This window comes from Sapajus apella, unplaced genomic scaffold (genome assembly GCF_009761245.1).
Source record: "Sapajus apella isolate SASKATOON/1434 unplaced genomic scaffold, GSC_monkey_1.0 scaffold19, whole genome shotgun sequence".
NCBI lineage: Eukaryota > Metazoa > Chordata > Mammalia > Primates > Cebidae > Sapajus > Sapajus apella.
Window position 1 is genome coordinate 3,932,270 of NW_022436959.1, and position 20,499 is coordinate 3,952,768.

Here is a 20,499-nt window from a genome sequence, read left to right on the forward strand (position 1 = left end):
TATTGTGGTGGCCACCACTCAGTCAATTACTATATATATATCTATAGTATATATACCGAATATATATTTAATATATCCATACATATATATCAGGCTGTGTGTTTGTGTGTGTGTGTGTGTGTATGTGAGTACCCTCAGTGTGTAGCACAGAGTGGTTCACATCGTGTATGTGCAATAATTGTTGTTGAAACAGCAAACAGACAAACAGAACAGGAACCCTGCCTTCTAAGAATCACAAAAAAACTGATGTCAAAAGTAGGCCAACTGATGGAGAATATCCTACTATTCACAAAACATGTCATTCCCTCACAACGCTCCTCTAACATCAACAAATAACTCAGGAGAGTGCCTTGACTTGGTAAATCTGTGACTGCTTCTAGAAACCACCCTTTTCAGGTCACAGCCTGCCTCCAAAACTTCCCAGGAGAAAACACAATAGGCCTTTTACTTCCTAATTAGCAAGATCCTGTCCAGAATATTCTAGCACTTCAAAGAAGCTTTCATTCACCGGGCTTTCTTTAAAGAAACCCTAGCTCCCGACTGTTCACAGCTTTTCATTATAAAACCAGGGGCAGTAGGAACCCTCCTGTTTCCTTTTCCTCAACATATAATATTTCTCTCATGCACCTTTGCCAAAAATGACACTTCAGAAGATCTAAGAGGGGGAAAACAGCTGATTTTTGCCAAGAAAATCATGGAGAATTTTATCCATCTTGGCCACGCACTCTCTCGAGCACAAACAGGGAGCTTGCCTTTCACACCTTTGCTATCTGACAGAGGCAGATCTGCACAGATACGGGCTGGCTTCTATAGGACACTCCGTTATTTGGAATTGTCACTTTGACAGTGACTACACCACTTAAGTCACTGAGTCATCTGAAGGTCACAAGGAGGTGTGGTTCTTTCTCCCATGTCTCAGCACAGAAAAAAGGTGGGGGCACCCAAGAAGGTGGTGTCTGAGCTGGAATCGCAGGCATAGCTGCCCTGGCCACAGATCACCTCCCACCTGACTTCCAGTCACTGAGGCTCCAGATGGTCACCATTTTCATATTTTCCCAATCAGGTTTGGAACGGAGCCAGTATCAGCATCTCCTACCCGCCCCCACCCCACTGTCATGGGACTTTCTGGGGCCAGCTCCTGCCATTTTCTTCTGTGGGTCTCTGGCACCCTGACCTTGGTGCTCAGGCTTTCAGATGAGGAGCCATCCAACCCTCCTATGCTGTGGCGTGGTACACAAATGCCGCAGGACGGGGACAGTGCATCTTGCTTTTCATTATGGAGAATGGTTTTTATAATCACAGAAGTTCAGAGTGTAAAATCACAGTGTCAAAAAAGGTAAAAAAAAAAAAATACAAAGTAAAATCAGTTATTCTACTATTCAGAAATAACCGCAATTACCATTTGCTGACAGTATTTTTTAAGGCAACATATGCTTTATTTAATATATATTTTCTTCTGGTTTTTCTTTACTCTTGTAAAATTGGGGTCATATAAACAATGGATCTTAGTGAATCTTCAAAAGAACCTTCACAAGTTTATTAGGTGATAGTAATTTCTACAGTAAAAGCGGGAGCGTAGACAAGAAAGGTGAGAAGAGCTCAGTCAGACGCAGGCTCAGATGGTACAAGAGGCAGGGCAAACAGGGAGAGCCTGGCTTCTGAGCCCAGCAAACCTGGAAGGTCGGAACCTTCCATTACTGGCTCTGTGACCTTGGGCAAGTTCCGTAACCCCTCGGACCCACAGCTTCCTATCTCTAGTGCATATAAAATGACTAGCATCATAGCTAGCAAATAGGCAAAAATATGAAGAGTATCCTTCTCCTTCTGAGTGGTAAATGTAGTGCCTAGAGAGACTTCAATCACTTCCTTAGGGTGAATTTTTATTCCCAAAGAATAAATATCAATTCACGTGATAATTACTGATTGCATTAGTCTGCTTGGGCTGCTGTAACAAAATGCCAGAGCCTGGGTGGCTGAAACAACAGAAATCGGTTTCTCACAGATCTGGGGGCTGGGAAGACCAAGATCAAGGTGCCAGCTGATTCCATTTCTGGGGAGGGCTCTCTCCCTGGCTTGTAGATGGTAGCCTTCTCACTGCATCCTCACACGGCAGAGAGAAGGAGGCAGAGACTTCCATGGGGTTAGTAGGGCCATTTATGGCTATGCCCTTTTGACTTTATTTAATTACCTCCTTAAAGGCCCTATCTCCAAATAGAGTCACACCAGAGGTAAGGACCTCAATGTATGAATTGGAAGGGAGGGCAGAGAGACATGATTCCGTCCATAGCACTCATTAATATAAATAAGGCAACCCTAATACAATAGTTTTCTCCTGTGGAGAAAGGCAGTATGATGCTTTTAACCTATGGTTAAGTTGGATGTATCATGATAAAAGAAGAGGGCAGCATGAGTCCTCTCCAGTGCAATAAGAGATGGTCCATGAATCTGCTCCCTCAGGCCAACAGCATTTCTTCAGGGCCCCTGTCAGTGACCCAGGGAAAGCACTCTTTGCCTCTGCAGCCTCCAGGAAGAAGTCTTGACGTGAAAGCTCACTGATTTAGAGTTCCTTACTTGAGATAAGAATTAATATTAACTCCATCTTAGAAAGTTAAGGCAACTTTCCCCACTGGTTGTTGGAGTGGTTTCCTAGTCCTTCCTGTAGCTGGATGGTGGGTGAGGTTGCTGATGAAGACAGGAATTCCTTCTAACTCCAGTGGGAAGGAATGAGGCATCTTGACTCACTCATTCCTTTCCTCCGCTCTTCCACTCTGAGGCATAAACACTGGTCTGACCCTTTGACCACAGGCTGGCTTCCCCTGAAAGTAGAATCTCTGATGGGCTGAATGTATCACACTTGCAGGCTGCGAAGGAAGTTGGTTTCAGAATCTCATCTGCCAGTTCCTCTTCATCTTCTACTTGAAGAATCCAGGGTTGTTTCTGCCATCCTGAGAAATGCCTCAGTCTTCAGAAGAGCAGAAGTACCTCAGGTAGTAGGAACTGTGCCCCAGCTTCTCATTTAATCAGTGGTTCCTGACTTGCAGATTCTGCAGACTTAGATAATGCATTGTGGGGATTGTCATGGAGTTGTCATCTTTGTAATTTCACCAGCTGCATGCCTTGCTATCATGAAATAGTGGGTGTTTCAAATGAGGAAGAAGGCATTCCTAAACTAAATGACAAATGTAAAGGTCTTACAGAAGACCTTTGGTGACTTCAGACTGATGTATATGTCAGTCTAAGGTTACCAAAGGTGTTTTATGATGTAAAATACTACATTGTCTTTATTCTTTTTATTTTGTAATAGATGATTTTTTTTAAAAAAAGTCACCAATATGGCACCAGTCCAGAGATCAGATATTTTGGAATCTTTGACCTTTGATTCCGCTTTTTGTTTTTCCCCATTTAAGAGCTGGCTCTTTTCTGCTCTGCATTTATTTTCTCACTCTGTCTTCCATCTGTCTTTTTGTCTGTTTTACTCACAAATCTGTTGGCTGATCCTACAGGTTCCATGAGTGGTGGACAATCAATTGTGGACAGAATTGAAGGCATGCCGGGTCTGGGGTGGCATAACCATCAGTGCTTCTGTGTGAGCCACCCCCAGCCCTGTATCTCCTCTGCTCTGAGGTGATTATGTAGCATAGATCGACTTCACCCACACTTGCAAGTTACAGCAGATTCTACGCTCCTTGAGGACAAGAACTGGTGATTCTTCATCTCCATACCCCCTGGGCTTGGCAGAGTGTCTGGCCCAGAGTAGGACATCAATAATTGTTGAATTTATTTATGTGGAAGTCCTTTACCTTGATTATTTTTTCCTTCTGATTCCACAACTTTTGTTCACCTAAAGAGACCTCAGAAAAATTGTATTTGAGACCCAGCCCATCACTATCTCACTTACACATTGCTATATTTTGTTCTCAGAAATATTATCCAAGGGTGACAAGGGTTAGGAGTAGGAGGCAGCCAAGTACCATTAAAAGAGCAAACACTGACCAATATTTCCTCCTCTGCTGAGATCTCCTCCTACTCTCTCTTCTGCAGTGGGCTGATTCATTCAACACAAATGCATGTTCATAATAACCTCCATCTGTAGACCAGCTTGGATCACATGAGTGATGGTCATTTTGTAAACCTCAGTGTCTTGGCACTTTATACTTATTTTTAAGTATGTACTCAAATAAGCTCTATTTAAAGCTTATTCAGACAAAGATAAAAGAAATAATTAAAAAGTCAATCGGCAATGCAAAGATCCACGCTAATGGCCTGAAACCTTTATCTTTTTAGAGGTGGAGAATTTCAGGAAAGAGATAAGATATAGAAGGCTCTGGGATCTGGAGTTCTCCCTAACCAACACTCACTGACTCACACCCTAAAACAGGATGAACTTCTTCACCTTCTTCAGTCAAATCACTGAATTGATGCACTCCAGGAGGGCTTAAGAACAGTTGTTTTAAGAGATATTTGAAAGAAAAATAAATGATTAACCTCTCCACTTGATTTTTCCTTACCGCTAATGTAGCACTTAAACAGTGATGCTATAGTAGTTCAATTCTTACTAACTTAATCAGAAAAGAAAAAATATTAGAAAGAAATCAGGACAGCTCATAGGATCAAAGGGGGTGCTGAAGGACTAGGTTTCGGCAATGGCAGGAACTAAAGGAGCACTGAGGACCAGAAGTGAGAGTCCTGTGGATGGGACCCCCATGGACCTGGCATTCCGAGCAAGCAGCAATGAAACTGACTTAATGCTTCCTCCCCATTGTCTTATTTGTTGAAGAGTCAAAGTCCCAGAAGTGGTTTTTGATTGATGGGCCTTAGTCATGAGCCTGGCTCTAAGATCATACTCTTGGCCTTTAGGTCACATCCTTGGCCACTGAACATGACAATGAGCAGTAGGGAGGAAGAATCTGGTCACCCAGGTCCAACAATGTGATGCAAAGTCTGGGAGTTGCTCTCATGTCAACCCACACACAAAAGGGCATTTCCACAAAGGAAGACTGGGTGCCAGCAGGCAGATTGGGGCTTTGGATATTAAAGCCAAGAAACAAAAAATGTCCACTAGACTCTCCCATGAGAATGGAGGTGTCCCTCTTCACTCAGAAGCTAGCATGGTGTCAATATAATTTTTAAAAATACATTTGCAAACTTTTCTTTTTTTCAATTTGGGGAATCCTTTTGAAATACTTTTTCTAATGAAGGAAATTCATTAAGAATATACAAGATTCAGGCATTTACATCCTTCCTAAGATGGAAATTAAGTTCAGCTTCCACATTCTTATCAAAAGCATGTCACCAGGCAAATCTCACAATTGTTCTCTCACCACCTCCCCCTCACCCTCCGGTTTCTTACACATGAGAAAGAGAAACTGTACCACATAGCGGTGCTGCAAAAGAAAAAGGATTCTGGCTATAAGACAACGAAACATCTCCCTTGGAGCACAAGAAGGTGAAGAACGAAAGCTTCAGGAAGGGAAGAAGAAAAAGAGTTTAAAATTAAAAATTAAGAAAGGTTAGGTATCCAGCTACCACTCATTAGGTACCAACTATGTGCCAGGCACAGTATACGTTTATTACATTATTATTCCCAAATCGCAGATGAGGGAACAGACAGCTAAAGTTTTAAGTTGCTGAAGGAATGACTGAATGAATGAACATGATGTTAAGTAGAGTTGAGGGGTGCTGGTAACTGATGGCCCAGGCATCATGTGTCTGTCTAGATCTGATCACCATGCCCCCAGCCTAATCTAGAGATTACTGAGTGCACCTTAGCTTCCCTGCCCCTGACTCTACTAACTCTTGGGCTTACAGTCCTTCTCCAGAACCCAGAGCAACTGGCTCTAAATCCAGCCAGTCACCCAGCAGCACACCCTAGCCCACCTGAGTATCATCATCTCCTGAGAGGTGGGCCGCAACTGACGGGTTTGTCACCTCTTCCTGCTAGGAGGCCAGCTGAACATACTTCCTTGCTTATTTGGCATCCTGTGATCAGCCCTACCATCTCACTAACCACAGTGCAGTAAGATAAAAAAAAATGTCTCTTAGATCTCAGAGCAGTAAGACAAGAAAAAAATCTCCCTTGCATTGTGTTGATTTGTAGAATACAGGGACCACCTCATTTTCTGTTTTGTTTTGTTCTGTTTTTTTTTTTTTTTTCATTTTTTGAGATGGAGTCTCGCTCTGTCACCCAGGCTGGAGTGCAGTAGCACGATCTCGGCTCACTGCAACATCCGCCTCCTGGGTTTAAGTGATTCCCCTGCCTCAGCCTCCTGGGTAGCTGGGATTACAGGCATCCGTCACCACACCTGTAATTTTTGTATTTTTAATAGAGACAGGGTTTTACCATGTTGGCCAGGCTGTCTCTAACTCCTGATCTCAGGTGATCCACCCACCTGGGCCTCCCAGAGTGCTGAGATTACAGGCATGAGCCACCACACCAGGCCCATTTTCATAGTTGTAAACCCAGAACCTAGACCAATGACTCACAAATAGTAAGTATCTAATAAATGTTTGCTGACTAAAAACCAAAACAGAATGGCAAGGATGCTCTTTGGACTTTGAGTATTGGACTGCCCTAATATCATGCAAGAGTGACTTCACAGTCAGATGATTCTGCCCTGCCTGGTCCCATCTTCCTCAACACTTGTGTTTTTAATACTCATAAGGCATTATACCCAAGCCTGCCCACAGGATGGCAGACACATGTCTCCGCTTGGTCCTCAGTCAGTGATTTTTATAGCGTAGAAGGAACGGTGTCAAGAACAATGGCCAAAAGATGTAGCAGTAGCCTTCACCGTTAATGGGGTGCTATGATCAGTTAGTTCTCTTAGCAAAAGGAATTGGAGTATAACTGCATTGAAACAAAGGACTTTCTGTTTACTTCCTACTTAAACAGAAATTCAGTTAGCTAGAACACCTCATCCTCTGAGAACTCTGGCTAATCAAGGATTTATCATCCTGTCTTGGACAATTTTTCCCTTCTGAACATCTGCTTCATTTTTATGGTATTCATAAAGCAGTGTGCTTCTTTTACAGAGGAAGTCTAATTATAATGACTTACATTTGTACATGGTTAAAAAGTAATTTCTGACAACAGTCTGTAATAAAGCTAGGGCAGGTGTTAATGTCCCTATTTTGTCTGTGATTAGGCTGAGGCTTACATAATTAAATATGCCTGGGTTCACAAAGCTGATAAAGGGTTCCCACTCATTTATTCAACAAGCATTTGATGAGCACCTACTATGTGCCAAGTGCTGTGCTAGGCCCTAGGATGTAACTTTGAGCCAGATGGACAGTCTCTCCTCTCACAGGGCATTAAGTGTATGGCTGCAGGTCCTGCCATTTCCCTTATCCCTCACTAGGTCCCCAGCCCTGCCAAATGACTCCCTGAAAGCCCCTAAGGAAGCTTCCCAGCCATGCAAGAAAAATGGAGACCCAATTTCCTCCAGGGCAAAATGGCTGCACATGTCCATATGAATGGTTAAGGCTTCTTAGTGCAGTGGGACAAGGGCTCCAGGCTCCTTTTCCCACCGCCAAGGAGGGTGAAGTTCAGGTCCACAGCCACACCGTGCCCAGTCTATCTTGTCCAGCTACGAAACCCTTGCTTATTCTGACTGACGTCGGTGGATCACTGACGATGCAATTAGCAAAGTTGTGAAAATGATGGAAGGAAGGGAAATAACTTTGGTGTTTAAACGTGGTGCTTAGAATCAACGCTGTGTCCTTCTCCATCTACCATGACTAATCCAAAACGTATAAATACATATGATAGACAGTTATGTTTGGGGAGATAAGATCTAGTTCTCAGTCTATAGAATAACAAAATGTGCTGAAAAGGAGCATTACTGCAGTTCCAGTTTTCTCTTTCATCCACCTCTAGGGAATTCACATAATGAGCTAAATACCAAGTCATTTAGATTCTCTCTTTTTTCCCTGAGAAGCTACTGAGCCCTTTTAGCAGGCAATAATATTTTATCAATAGCGGATTTAAGAAGGGTTCACAGAAGAGTCTCAGAAAACTGATGTTCTAAGGATATAGGTGGTAGATTAGCAGCCTGACCCAACTGCACACCCCTCCTTCCAGCCCTCTACCCAATGGACCCTCATGGGGTCAGACCTAACACATCTGAGACACCCTATCCCCAGACTTTGGACATAGCTGACCTGCACCCTGTCCCAGACAGGAACAAGCCGGCGGCTGACACCACCTCCCACATCCCACCTGGGCAATCACTCAATGCTCTTCTCAGGCCACTCTTGGTCTCCAACCAGTTTCTTTTATCCCCTTAGTTTCTGAATTTCTGATCCCATATTCTGGCTTTTATCCTTATGCATGACATCTTTTGGTTAGCAACTCTCCAGATTCCTGATGTGAAGATTTAGACTTCAACTTCCACCCATTCCAACTCTGTTCTCAGGTCTAGGGACTTCTGGAATGTGCGTCTCCTGTCACCTCTGAGAAAAACCCAGATCTAGTCCTAACCTTGATAAATTCCTCTGAATGCAACATTCCTAACACTCTTCTTGTCTCTTCTCTTTCTACTAGGTCTTCTTCCTATTCTTCCAAAATTAATCTAAGCTGTAATCGTACCAAACTAAACAGGTTCTGGTGGAAATGGACCGGCTTCAGCAACACTAAAGCTAAATATACTTCCAACCATGGAATACCATGTGGAGAGCGGCTAACTAACGCCAAAAGAACCACAGAGTGATTTGTCATCTCTACCACTGACTAGAAAGGACGACACTGCATGTCACACAGCTGCAGCAGGTGGCATAGAGGAGGGCAGTGGGGGATGAGGTCAGCTGAGCCATCTGTGTGTTCCCTGCACTAAACCAGTGCCAGACACATAAAGACATTCAATCCAGGTACACACCCCAGCACCCCTCCAACAACCATGCACAGGGAGTCAACCCACCCAGCAGGCACTTCCAGCCTGGCTTTTCAAGATGTCCCTCAGCTGCAATGCAATGGGAGGTCTGGAAGGGTGGGGTAAAGAGGCTCTGGCCCATTTGGAAAAGAGCAGAGAGAAAATCCCTGAACCAGCAGTGACAGCGGATGGAGAAATCAAAAGCTCCTGCAAAAGCAGATTGGAAAGGGCTTAATGAAGGAAAGGGAGCAGGAAGGGCTGATCAGGGTCCCAGATTCCTGATTTGGTTAACTGTGTGAATGGTGAAAGATGTAAATATGCTGGAGGCTTGGGACAGTGGGGACGTTGAATATGTTTGGGGACCTGTTAGGTCTGAGGCCCCAGAGGACCTCTACTGTACAAACATCTACAAGGTGATTTTGGGATTGAAGGGCTTGAAAAATGTTTACATCAACAGAGATCCCTTCCTGAGACCCCAAGTACAATTTATATATAAGCTGGTAAGATGCTATCAAGATAAAGAAAGCAATATAATGTATATTCCCTGTCAAGGCAACTCTCATGAGAGAACTACTGTATAAAGCAGCTCTCATCAAAGCATGAGAAAAAGATAGAATATCATTATTTTGGTATTTTAGCATAATGGTTTACACTAAGAAAATGACATTCCTGTGAGCTGTAGAGAGGGCATGTGTGTGTGTCTACCTGTGCCTGTCCATATGTGTCTGTCTGACTCCTGTATCTGCAGGGCCAGGACTGCGGGTGGCCAGTGAGGCATTCAGAATAGAAGGGACCTCCAGAAGCCACAGTAATCAAGATAGATTATTTTTGCCTTCATCATTTTAATGTGATATCTTCAAAATCATAATCAACATGAAAATCTATAATAAACAAAACATCAACATTTTAAATAAAGGCAGCATCAGTTACAGTATCAGGCCATGACCAACCATATTAAAGCCCGAGGCAAAGGAAAAATCAATAATACTGATCCTGCCTCTGTTGAAAGTTTTGATATTCTGTGCATCGTGGGTTTTTAACATTAATTTTGATTTTTTAAAGATTGCATTAAAATATTATTTATTTTGATTACTGTGGCTTTTTGGCATCTCCTTAAATTTTGTGCCCAGGGCAAGCATCTTACTCAACCTACCTTCATCCTGGCCCCGTGTGTGTGTGTGTGTGTGTGTGTGTGTGTGTGTGTAAGTGTGAGTGTGTGCATGTGTAAGACAGGAAGACAGAAAGAATGAGAATGAGCACATCAATTCAAGTAGAGATTTACAGTAAAGAGACTACAGAACAGACCCTCAGTATGTGATATCATTTCTTCCCAAGCAATTCTTTTCTTGTCTTTTCTTTTCTTTTCTTTCTTTTCAAGGCTGAGTTTCGCTCTTGTTGCCCAGGCTGGAGTGCAATGGCTTGATCTCAACTCACTGCAACCTCTGTCTTCCAGGTTCAAGCTATTCTCCTGCCTCAGCCTCCCAAGTAGCTGGGAAATTTTTTTTTTTTTTTGTATTTTTAGTAGAGATGAGGTTTCACCGTGTTGGCCAGGCTGACTTCAGACTGCTGGGATTACAGGTGTGAGCCACCACACCTGGTCAATACTTTTTTTTTTCTTTTTGAGATGGAGTCTCGCTCTGTCACACAGGCTGGAGTGCAGTGGCGCAATCTTGGCTCATTGCAACATCCACCTTCCGGGTTCAAGCAATTCTCCTTCCTCAGCCTCCCGAGAAGCTGGGATTACAGGCATGTGCCACCACAACCGGTTAATTATTGTAGTTTTAGTAGAGATGGGGTTTTACCATGTTGGCCAGACCAGTCTCAAACTCCTGACCTCAGGTGATCCTCCCACCTCGGCCTCCCAAAGTGCTAGGATTACAGGTATGAGCTACCACGCCTGGCCAACACTTCTAATTTCAGGTTTCCTGCTGTCCTTTGTTGCTGTTCAAAATGCATCGATAAAGCTCAATACCTCGATAAGGCTCAATACCTCATTTTAAGCACCAGAAGTCTGACATCATCATCTTCAAGCACACCAACAGTGTACAAGAGTCCATGGCCTTCCTTCACCCACCCACCAAGCTATTCTCAAACCTGTGTTGCCTGGATCCCAGGGAGAACCTGTGCTTCCCTTCCTAGACTGGAGACTCATGACCCTTAATCATCAGAGGTCACACAGGACAGGGTTGGCTAGAATAAATGACTAGGTACCTCATTTGGCCCCCTCAAAATAGAAATGTTTCCCAATGTGATATGGGTTTTGCAGCAGCAGGCATCAGGGAATCACTCAGATAATCTGAACGAGAATGTGTAAAAATGAGTTCAAATATAAATAAGGTTCCAGGCCTTCAAGGTTGATGAGAGCTCACAAACAGAAGGTTATGAGGGGAAAGCATGGCTGCTACTGCTGTGGACAGAAATAAAGCAGCAAACTCAGGCAACTTTGGCAGAGCAGAAGGTGCTGGGTGTAGAAAAGCAAAAGACTTGGAGTCGGGGCTTCCCCGCCCGCCTTATAGGTCAGGCTGAGCTCTCCCGGCTTCAGAATGAGGGCACGTTTGGTTTGTTCCTACTTGGCCGCCCTTGCTCTGCATGACCCTGGAGGCAATCCAGAACGACACCTACGTCTAGACAATCCCATGTAACCAACAGATCAGATCTCAATGACCCAGGCCCACACGGCAGAGGCCTTCTGTGCCTCTAAGCTCTGAATATTCGGAGGAGCATGTAGGAAACCACAACAAAAGCAAGCCTTTTGGCTTGCTAACGCCATTTGACACATTTCCCAGATTCTGAAGGTCAATCCAGCTGAAATTTGAGCATCCAAGATTTCGGGTGTTGAGTTTTAAAAGGCTGAATATAAGATGACTCATATGCCAAGTGAATCAACTATCAACTTTGTGATTTTTCAACTAGATAACCAAGATGGCTTCTGAAACCTAAAAGAATGGCTTCTGCTCTGCAACATTTGGGTGCCAAGTACTGTCACCGGGGAGGAGGACAGTATTCTCTTGGGTTGCCAACTGCTGAATTCACCTCCAGGTTCAGCTTCTTAACACAATTATTCCTCCTTCCAAATGTGAAAATCCTAAGTAACTTTTATTTTGCTTTAAATGTTAAAGGTCTTAATGTATTAGCCTTGCATAATCAGTTTTTTAAAGAAAGGTCAGGCCTACATAAAGGAGGCATTACAGCCCCTTTGCCTGTCAGGCAGTTACTTGAGAACTAGGTAGGGAATTGCAAGAGAAAGAAATAAAAAAGACCCAGATGAAATCTGCTACACACTTGCCTGGAAGTGTAAGGCTCCCTGGAATAGGCATTTTTGGTTATTTAAATTATCTCTGTAGGGAACCCCATCTCCAAATACAGCCACATTCTGAGGTCCTAGGGCCTAAAACTCCAACATATATTTTTAAGGGAGGCACAATTCAAACCGTAACACCACTGCACCCCCAGGATCTAGCACAGTGGTTGACACTGAGTAAGGGTTCAATAACTATTTGTGGGATGAATGAATGAGAGGCTCACTCACTGCTTTAGCTCAGGGCCACCCAGAAAGCTTGGCCAATCTAAAAGCCTTTTATAGACCATATTGCTTGACTGAAAGAGTCGGAGGACAGGCACAGAACTCAGTCACAGGATCAAGAACATCTCGGCATAGTCTCAGTTTCATGCTTCCCTCAGCCGCTCAGTTATCTCTCACAAAGCCAACATCTGTGCTATGCCCTCACCTTCCTGTTGCATAAGCTAGCTAGACTTTCAGCAAAAACAGCACGAGACTAATGATCTTTGTTGCATATGAACTCTTTACACATGAAAACACATTTCCAGGCCAGGCGCAGTGGCTCATGCCCGTAATCCCAGCACTTTGGGAGGCTGAGGGAGGCAGATCACTTGAGGCCAGAAGTTTGAGACCAGCCTGGCCAACACAGTAAAATCTTGTCTCTACTAAAAATACAAAAATTAGCCAGGCCTGGTGACACACACCTGTAGTTCCAGCTACTCAGAAGGCTGAGGCACGAGAACCACTTGAACCTGGGAGAAGGAGGTTACAGTGAGCCAAGATTGTGCCACTGCACTGCAGCCTGGGCAACAAAGTCAGACTCCGTCTCAATAAAAAAAGAAAGAAAATACATTTTTATAACAAACAAGATTATCTGTATTATGTTAGTGTGATTCAATACTCTCTAAGTACTCACATTGGACCCATGACCCACAGAAAGCACAGGTCTTAGGGATTTTACATTCAACCTAATTGCAGTCAAGCCAATATGCATTTTGTTAACTGAGTGACATGTGCAAAGAACTGGACTTCACACTTTGGAATTTTTTTTTTTAAATGAAAAGAGGAGGCTCCTATCCTCAAATAGCTTATAATCGAACAGGAAGATTAGTTGTACTCAGAACATTCAGTGACAAAGGAAGATGCACTAAGATATATAATTCCATCTGCAGAGGACTGAATGCTGCATGGTAAGGAGGATCAGGAGTAAATGGAAGGTGAAGGTGGGGCTGTCTTTCTGCAAGTAGGAATGGAAGAGAAGGGTTGATGCTGCTCAGAGAATGGCATGAGCAATGGTCGGGACATGATGAGCCTAGCCCCACTATGTATTACAGAACGCACAACATGAGTCAGAGCTTGGGAGGGGAAACAAACTATGCACAGACAGGGAAGGGGAGGAAAAGGATGGCAGAAGATGCAGATAAATTGGGAAAGGCTTAATAGAGGAGTATCTTAATGAGTATTTGAGATAGCGCTTAAGAGAAAGTTAAACTTTCCAGCAGAGTCTAGGCTGAAAGAACAATCTGACAAAGGATAGAGGTACAAAAGTGCAGAACATGCCTGGGAAACCACAAAGACCCCCTTTTCCTTTCTATTTCTAGACAAGTGCATGATAGAGAATGTAGAGAAGCCCAATTGTAGAGACCCTGACTACCATATTGGGAATTTTTGAATGAGACGCTCTAAGAAAGTACAGCCATGCAGGTTTTTGAGTGAAGACAGGCAGGTACAGGGCCAGAGGTTTCCAGGGTGCAAAGCATGGATTGGAGAGGTACTTGAAGATGGGCTGGGTATCTAAATCTCCCTAGGCCAATTCCTCGAGAATGTCACTTCCCCATGGACATGGATGTTTGTTTTGCTCACTGATGCATCCTCAGTATCTTGGCCTGTGTCTAATGTATGGCAGACATTTAGTTAAATTTTGGATTTTTGGACAGAAGCTTAGAGACAGCTTTCCTACCTGATCATAAGACTATTAACATGTGAGTCCATATCTGTCGATATTCCTGAATCTCACCTCATAACAAAGCTCGTTTGTACACAGGGTCAGAGAAGAGAGAGGAGTACAGAATAGTGAGGCAGTTCCCCATGTCTCTGTTCTCCCCCTGTTCATTTGTGGGAGCCATTTCTTCTGAACCTTGCTAGAGTTAGGGTTCTCTTACATAATCAAGAAAGCACCAACATCACTCGACATAGCCCTCACTCAGTTCACACACCTCCAATGAGAGAGGCCTTGAAATCAGTCCCCACTGTCCCAACAGCTTCTGCTCTCTCCCAAGTTCTGTCCCCCAGAGCTAGACAGAGAAAGTCCACTTGTTCCTGAACTGATTAGAATGGTTTTCCTCTTCCCTTGTAGCCTCTTCTTCCACATGCAAGAGACCTCAATCCTTCTCACTGCTCCTCTTCCCATGTGGAGTCCAGGCTTCTCTAAATGCTGGCTGGACCTCTTGAGGTAATTCCCACAGTGTCTTTTAAAACTGGGGGCCCAGAGCTGAGCATGTGCGCCCAGGAATAGTCAGACCTGAGCTCCTTGAGTAGCATAACTCAATGGTGTGCACCACAACGCAGTTCACACAGCCGGAACTGCATCCTAATTCACTGCTGACTTATGATTACGAAAGTGCTGACTTCATTAGAACACCCAGGGCTTTTCCTTCCCTCATCTGTAAATGGGTTGAGAAGGTAGAAGGGGTACTGACTTAATGCTCCTTGGAGTTTCTTTCCCTTCTGTCATGATATAACTCTGAGCACACGACTGGGTATTAATCCGCGATTGTTCTTCTGACTGTAATCCTTCTGTCCTCTTCCCTGCTTACCAGAACATTTCCTGTGTTCTAGCAGGAGATTAGTAAAACTCAGGGAACAGGAGATTCTGACCATGAAGACAAAAGTCCCTGAGTGTGGAAATTGCTTGCTGTGGCAGGGAACTTCTGAGATGGCTTCCAATAATTCCCATTTGCGATATCCATGCCCCTGTGAAATGCCGTCCCCTTAGCTGTGGCTGGACCTACATTTGATGTGACTTGACATGCTTCAAAACTTAACAAATAGAACACTGCAAAGGTGACAAGATGTTATTGCCAAAATTAGGTCATAAAGGACTGTGACTTCCCGTCTGTTTTCTCACTTGTTTCTCTAATGGAATTCAGCTGCCATGATGTGAGCTGCCCTATGGAGAGACTCACATGGCAAAGACGGGGGTGGCCTTCATCCAAAAGCCATCAAGGAACAGAGGCCCTCAGTCCAACAGCCTGTGAGAACTGAATCCTGCCAACAGCCATGTGAGTAGGCTTGGAAGTGCATCCTGCCCCAGTCAGACCTCAGGAGGACTGCAGCCCCAGCTGGCACTGTGCTTGCAGCCTGTGGGAAATGACCCAGCCAACCTGTGCCTGGATTATCTGCTCTGGCTTATCTGTCCAGGTTATCCTCTACCGTATGCTAAGGATTTTAGTGTCTTCGTTATTTTTACAAGCCTTAGAATTAAAACCCTTACAGATCAAGACTGTATCAGATTCACTAATTATTCTACCTTGTGTTCTGGCAGCAGAATCTTCAATAGGTTGAATCATAGGACATTGCCCTTGTTCAGTTGTTTCTGACCTACATGAATAGCCATTTTATATGGTGCAACCTCACACCTCTCTGATATTGCTTACTGTTCTGTGTTGTCAGTTTTTTGCATGCCTGTCTCCTCTTCGGGCTCTGGCAACTTTAAGGTAGGAAATAGTGATTTGTTTAAGTTCGAATCCCTGGCACCTGACCTAGCAGCTGCCACATCACAGACATCAATAAATATCTTTAAAATTGAACTGTTGATATGTTTACATTGGCTCACAAAGCAATTAATTATTCATTAACTCAATAAATATTTCCAAAGAACCTGAGTGTCAGGTCTGGGCTAGGTACCAGCGTTACAGAGATTGAATCAGTCCCTGTCCCTGAAATGTTCACTGTCTAATAAGAGATAGATAAATAAACAGAAAATTACAATTCAATATGGAAAATGCTTAAATAAGACATTAACAGTGATAAAGGTCACAAACCAAGTTCATTATATCTAGGGTAGTTAAGAAAAACTTCCTAAAGGAGGTAAATTCAGAGCTAGCAGGAAAGTGACTGATAGTGTGGGTTTTGTATTTAGTCAGGCAAGTCCCAGCATCTTAGGAATATGACTGTATTTAGTTATCTATTTCTGCATAACAAATTACTACAAAATTGTTGATTTAAAACAATACATACTTATTATCTCACAGTTTCTGTGGATCAGAAATTCAGACATGGCTTAGCCAGGTCCTCTGGTTTACAGTTTCTCATGAAGCTACAGTCAATTTATGAGCTAGGGCTGGGTCTCATCTGAAAGCTTATCTGGGGAAGGATCTACTTCCAAGCTTACTTACAAGGTTGTTAGCAAGATTCAGTTCCTTTGAGCTGCTGGATTGAGGTCCTCAGTTTTTGGCTGTTTTTATATTGGAGTCTGCCCTCAGTTCCTTGCCATGTGGGTATTCCCAACATGGCAACTTACTGCATCAAAACCAGCAAGGGATAGAGTCTGCCAACAAGATGAAAGTTAGCAATTTCTTGGACTATAATCATGGAATTGCTATCCCATCATCTGTGCCATATTCTGTTGGTTAAAAACAAGTCACTAAGCCACCCTACTCTCAAGGGGAAGTGATTACACAAGTCCTTGTCTTGGGCTCTGTTTTAGGAAGAACCCAAAGTAAGGCAGGCCTCATACAGTTACTCACTCACCAAATCATGTTTTAAGACCTAACATTGACTTTTGTTGATTGGTGCTACCAAAACAGTCTTATAGGAGCTTTTGCAGTAGGGAAATTGCCAAGGCATCTGTTCACCTCATCTCACAGATAAAGTTCCACATTAATGCCTCTCAAGCTGGGGCTGAAAAACTTTGCTTCCCCTAAGGAAATGTTTACTACTCAGGCACAGTAAAAATCATACCCACCTCTGAGGGGCTTTCCCTCTGCTTCAGCCACTGGGAACCATGATCCAATTTATGGCTCAATTAATGCAATTAGGTAGGCCTTTATGGCCTATAGGTCTGGATTCTATTTTTACTTTTTAGTCTTGATATTGCATTCAAATTTATATTTTCTTCAATCCTGACTTTTAAATTCTGTTTCATCATTTTATCATACATATTTCTTATAAGAAATCTCAGCTTTCATGGATAAAACAGGGCCTGGTTAAATAAATGTTACTTTTGTTTATATCTTTTAATAAATTTCCTAGTTCTTCAAACAAAAATGACATTTAGAAATTTTTAAATTATGAGTTATTATAAATGTAAATTTAAAATTTTATGTTTTAGGTTGAAATCATGATGAGTAAAGAAAAATTTCTAGGATCTTACCAGTCAGATATAAACCAACAAACACTGGTAATTATATGCTTCTAATCCTTTTCCTACAGATATTATTTACTAAACTATTTCATTAATTCTACTTTCATTCCCTGCTTTTTATTTCCCTTACATTATATTGGGATACGATCCTTTTTATGACACTCAGTCATCTTCAAAAATTGTTCCTATGTTTGCAGAATATCTATGTGACAATTTACTTAACTACTCCCTTCTATTCGACATTTTATTATTTCCGTTTTTTCATTTTTAGAGTGATGTTATAAAAATCCTTGTAGATATAATTCTATCTATATCACTGATTACATCCTTAAGATAAATTATTAAAAGAGGTATTACTTTATTACAGTCCACAAATACTTTTACTCAAAAGCCCTTAACAATGTGCACTCATGCTGGTAATGTAGGAAGCAGTATGTCCATTCCCAACCCCTTGCCAATATCGGGTACTATCTTTTTTAAAAATGTCAACTTGATAATGTACAGCTTATGTTTAAAGAGCTAACTAAAGACAGTAGAACTCTCTGCAAGTCACTTTGCTTCTCTTAAAACACCACCTCCCTATAAACTCAATTTCTATTTAAAAGCAAAAATATTTTATTAAAAAAATATGTATCGACCACCTACTTGTGTAAACAAGGTCCTCAATTCTCCATCCCATCAGGCAGTATCAGCTTGATGAAATTTCTTGGCTCACATAGAAAGTAAGACTTTGCCATGTGCCTGGGAGGCTCAAAATTGCAAATACAGCCAACAAGAGGAAAATCCACACTACACGTTTTGGTGCAGTGCCACCATTTGTCAGACACTGTTATAAATAATGTCTTTGAGACTTTTAGAAGTGTGCGCTGTGCCTTGGAGGTGGGGCATGTGGAAAGTTCCCCTGGAGTGTCGATTTTGAAATGAATTCAACGCCAAGGTCACAGCTCCAGCTAGATTCTCCTTTCAGAACATTGATTCCATGGGAATTCCCATAGTCCATATACAGCTACTACTCATGGAGGGTAAGAAGGTGAGATGAAAACAAGTCTCTTTCTTTGAGGTCTAGGTCACTTGGAAAATAATTAACTTTACTGGGTGGTTTTAACATTTTAGAGATCTTTGCTTTAAGGTGACCCAAGAAGGGGAAATTTCAGTTGAATTAAGTTGCTACAGAAATATGAAATACTATCCAGACTATAGGATAATCAAGCAACTTATCAGGCAAGTATTCATTAGGGAACCTGGAGTACCTTTCAGTGCCTAGTATCTTTGGCCAAAACAGGTAAGAGGTGGTGGGGAAGGGTTGGCCTAAGCAGATTTCATTGCCTCTGTCTTCTCAGAGACCCAGCATGCAAGTCCATTTTTTCCCCATTCGTATACGCCAACGTTCAGTTTTTCCTACAGCACTGACAGAGACAAAGCAGAACCAGGTCAGATTTCTGCCTAAAAACTCATAGGTGATAGCTATTGCCTTTATACAGGCCAGCAAGCACAAGCCACAAAAGAGCTCTAGCAGGCATGGAATCATTCCCATTCCAACACTCGTGAACTCCAGAACCCTCTCTCCTACATCTGTACTCCAGGCCTGGTTCCTCATTCAGGTTCCCCATACTTCTCACCCCCATCCCCCCACATACACACACAAACACACAAAGGCAGAGTCATGTGCCTGGCCGTTCCATTTTGCATGCCCTTTAACATAGTGGGAACCTACTGTTTACCTGAAATTCAGCTCATTTTTCATTCCTATTTCTTCTGTTTTTTAGCATCGTTGTAATGGAAGGACTAAGAAAATTCAACAGATGCTGCACACTATTCCTTTGGTTTGGGGATTATAGCCTTCAAAAATGAAGAAAATTCACATTACTCCATGTCCACCAATGGTATAAATAAATGCTTTATATGTAGCCGAGTGTAATTGCCACGTTCCAAGGTAAATTAACCCATTTTAAAAATGTACAGGAAACATTTTTATTTTCTTTAGATTCCCAAGAGAGATTGGGGTGAAATAAATATCTCCACCCTTCTATCAAGTAGAAGAAAATAGAAAATTTTGGCACAATGTGGGTTCAGGGAAAGGGCAAAAAATATACAAGTAAACAAACATATAATCATATATTTCCTTATCCAACCTTGTTCCCAAAAAGATTGACCATGGAGGAGAAGCAAACACATCGAGGTTGTGGCAACTCTCGCTTCAATTCATTGGAGCTAAAAGAAACAAATCCAAGTCTCCATTTGGGTTTGAGTTCCTAGGACCTCATTTCAACAATTTCCCAATATTTTGAGCAGAAGTTCAAGGCAACTTAAGAAAGAAAGCAGACAGGTCAAGATTCTGTGAGTTAAAGCTAATTTTGTTTTTTGCCCTGGGATTCACTACCATGCAAAACAACTTGTCCTCTTGTTTCCCCCAGGGTTTCCCCACTACAGAGCACGTGTTCCATGCTGGGAAGGAAAGCAGCCTACTCTTCAGGGTGTTTTTCATATCACGAAGTTTGGAGGTTAGGGCAGGATCCTCAAACAACCAACAAAATGGAATGAGGCTGTGAGTCAAGAGGAGTCGTGAATCAACAGCAGAAAGCCTGCTCTGAGCCTGGGTTGGTCCCGCCAGTAGGTGTTACTTTAGCCATTAATCCGGGGCGCTCCATGGATGGAGGAGGGTCGCCTCTTGCCAAGACACACACAACAAATCTCCAAACCAAACTGAAATCTGCCAGTTCTGCAAGTCTCCTCTGAAGGCAGAGTTGGGCCCCTAAGACAGGATCCAGAGCTCGCCTGCAAGGGCTGACGGCAGCCCCACCCGGCTGGGGCAGCAACTCAGAGCCTTCTGGTCGCCATTGCAGGCTGCTTCACTTCATCATTCAAAGTGGCTTTTGGCATTGGGATTAGTATGATTTACTGCAATCGCAACAATAACCATCTTCACCCACTGTCTGAGGCATGAGAGCCCATCCAGCACTGTTTATTAGCTTTGGCTTCGCTTGCCA